The following is a 3,463-nucleotide window of genomic DNA, read 5'->3' on the forward strand; positions in this document are numbered from 1 at the left end:
AAAACTCTGCAACCTTCCATGGGCTTGCGGACGAGGATCCCCATCTACATATTACTAATTTCTTAAAAATATGTGATACCTTTCGGATCAATGGAGCATCAAATGACGCCATCCGCCTCCGAATGTTTCCTTTCTTACGAAAAGACCGAGCAAAAGCTTGGCTCAACGCCCTCCCAGCTGGATCGGTAAACACCTGGGATGAACTAGCCCAAAAATTTCTATATAAATATTTCCCTCCCGCAAAAACGGCTAAATTAATGACTGAAATTAATACATATTCACAAGAGGGCGGGGAATCCTTATATGAAACTTGGGAAAGGTTCAAGGAGCTATTACGCAAGTGTCCACATCATGGCCTTGCGATATGGCAACAAGTATCCACTTTCTATAATGGACTGTTGCCACACACAAGGCAGACACTTGAGTCTAGCTCCGGGGGACTTTTAGGTAATCGCCACCCACATGAAATATATAACCAAATTGAGGAAATTGCTCAAACCAATTTTCAATGGCACACTCCCCGAGGCAATAAATCTATTGCCCCGGGCGCCCATAAGGTTGATGAAAGCACTTTTTTACAAGCCCAAATCGAGGCCCTTTCTTCAAAAATAAAAAAGTTAGAAATGACAAAAACAGTCTCGGTTATGGCTTGTGAAGGGTGTGGTGGGCCACATGAAAATTGGAGTTGTATGAAAGAAACGGACGATCAACAAGAATCGGTAAGCTACATTGATAATAGACCTAGGCCGTCGGGTCCTCCAACGGGCACTTACAACCAAGGATGGCGAAACCACCCAAACCTTGGTTGGAGAGAACCCAGCAATAGTAGTAACCAACAAACCCAAAGAACAAACTTTCAACAACCAAGGAATGAGTCAAAAAATTTCACTCAACAACAAAGTGGACGAGAAAGGCTTGAAGATACTGTATCTCGCCTCATCTCCGACACTGAAAAGAAAAACTCGGAAAGATTTATACAATTAGAATCAAATTTTAGAAATCAACAAGCTAGTATTCAGAACATAGAAAAACAATTAAATCAAATAGCTCAAAATTTTGCCGAGATACCACAAGGTGCATTACCTAGCAATACCGAAACAAACCCAAAAGCGCAAGTTCATCTCATCACGCTACGAAACCGCACCGTGGGGCCTGCAGAAGCACCACCGCCGACAGAAGAAACGGTACCCCCGCCTGCGCAGGAGAAGAACTCCCCTCCATCACCAGAGCCTACCAAGGCTCCTCGAGTCCCATACCCTGGTAGGTTAATTCGTCAAAAGACCAATGAGCAATTCGCAAAGTTCGAAGGTCTATTAAAACAATTGCATGTCAATATTCCTTTTATTGATGTCCTAACCCAAATGCCCAAATACTCTAAATTCATGAGGGACTTCCTCACTCATAAAAAGAAAATTGAAACTTTGCAATTAGTTAACTTAGGCGAAGAGTGCTCTGCCCTCGTACTCAATAAACTTCCCCAAAAGAAAATCGATCCCGGAAGCTTCACAATTCCTTGCTCAATCGGGGAGTCCCCCGTTCGTAATGCACTAGCCGACCTTGGGGCTAGCATTAACCTCATGCCCTCATCGGAACCCAGCAATAGTGGTAGATATGAATGACGGAACACTCGGCCTAGGAACAACGAGTCCTACAAAAATGAGCATATAACTTGCTGATTGATCCGTCAAATTCCCGTAAGGTGTCATCGAAAATGTCTTGGTAAAGGTAAGCAAATTCGTCTATCCAGCCGACTTTGTCATACTCGATATGGAGGAAGACACCGAGGTCCCCCTCATACTAGGGAGACCATTTCTTGCCACCGCACAAGCAGTGGTAGATATGAATGACGGAACACTCACCTTGAGGTACGGGGATGATGAAGTAAAATTCGGAGTTGGGAAGAGAATAGAAGACGACGACCCGGTCAACTACATGAAGGTTATTGATTCGAGTTTGGATGCTGCTCTCCGACGGTGTAACATGGGATGCCAAGCATCCCACTCAGAAAATATATAACCTCACATTGGGTCTAGCCAAGGACCCTTATAAACGTGGCGCACCACGGAGGCATTCCGCGGAACTATCCTTAGTTTAGTTTAATATTTTAGTTTTAATTTGCAGGAATAAAACACACTCATGGTGGTAAAGGATGACAAAGGGAACGAGAAAAATGGCCCCATGCACAAGAACAAGGCAACCCGGCACAAAATTCTCCATTACAGAAGGCTCAACACGGGCCGTGTCCAACCAACACGGCCCCATGCTGAACCCCCTGCAGAAAAATGCCCAGTTCAGGTAACTGGACACGGGTCGTGTTCACCAGACACGCCCCCGTGTCCAGGCTTCTGTCTCATTTCTTTAATTTTTGTTACTGACACCTGAACACGGGGCCGTGTCCAGATTGCCAGTAACATAAATCTTTGCTTTTTAACACCACATTACACATCCAATCAACCTAAAAATTTATTTTTGGGACACATTGAGGACAATGTGTAATTTAAGTGTGGGGGGGAAGCTAACACCTCGAAATTTTGCAAGTCCTAACAACAAGCCTTACACAAAACTCTATTGGAACCGCTAAACACCCCAAATTTTTTTTCAAAAATTTTCAATTTTTTTTACTTGTCTAAAGTTTAAGTTAGGAATCCTAAGATTAATAAGGTTATATTTTTACAAATTTTACAACCGAGAGCGTCGTGATAACAAGAACCAACATAAGAAAATTATGAAAAGGCATAACAAGCTTAGTTAAAATTTGATTATATATGCTCGATCACATAAAAACTCATTCCCACAAAAGTGAGTTTTGAGCCTTTATTGAGCATACAAATTCACATCTTTAGACTAAATGCTCAATTTTCGCTTCTTGTGTGAAATAGCCGCTTGGTTCTTACAACTCTAGAACTTGCCACGACGATTCATTCCCGGTCCTTACCAACTTAAACCCAAGTAAGTAAATGATGGAGGCATTAGGACTAACCATTTTTCTTTCTACACCATTATTTTTCAATTTTTTTTACCACCTACCCAAAATCCCCCTAGTTAACCCCTTTGAGCCTAAACCTTTCATTTCTTTACCTTAAAACCCTTTTTAACCACCAAAAACCCTTTTTATTTTCACCCTTTATTTTAGTAACAAGCTCGGTTTTTCGTAAGCTCGGTTTTTTGTGTGAAAAAAAAATGATGAAGTTAAAAACAAACAAAGCTATGAAAACAAAAGCTTGTTTGGAGAAATACTTCAAAATAAAAAGTCACTAAAAACAAAGTGTTTTACGAAAACCGACGCTTTTTACGCTTTTCGCCCTTTTACTAACCACTAACCCAACCACCCACCTTTAGCCCAAGCCTAACCCTTCACCCAAAAAGTCCTCTTGATATTTACAAAGGTATATAGTTAAAAAGGAGGAGGATTGATTGCTTGGCAAGCTTATGGTAGGAATAAGTTCCATGCCGCTCTCGAGTG

General features: G+C 41.7%; 1 non-coding gene across 1 annotated transcript; it reads right to left on the minus strand.

The window, feature by feature from the left end:
• Positions 1-251: 251 nt before the first annotated feature.
• On the minus strand, positions 252-358 carry LOC118481391. The gene has a single exon (XR_004865598.1). It is a non-coding gene; the product is annotated as a small nucleolar RNA R71 (small nucleolar RNA).
• Positions 359-3,463: the final 3,105 nt, after the last annotated feature.

This window comes from Helianthus annuus, chromosome 8, assembly GCF_002127325.2.
Source record: "Helianthus annuus cultivar XRQ/B chromosome 8, HanXRQr2.0-SUNRISE, whole genome shotgun sequence".
Lineage (NCBI taxonomy): Eukaryota > Viridiplantae > Streptophyta > Magnoliopsida > Asterales > Asteraceae > Helianthus > Helianthus annuus.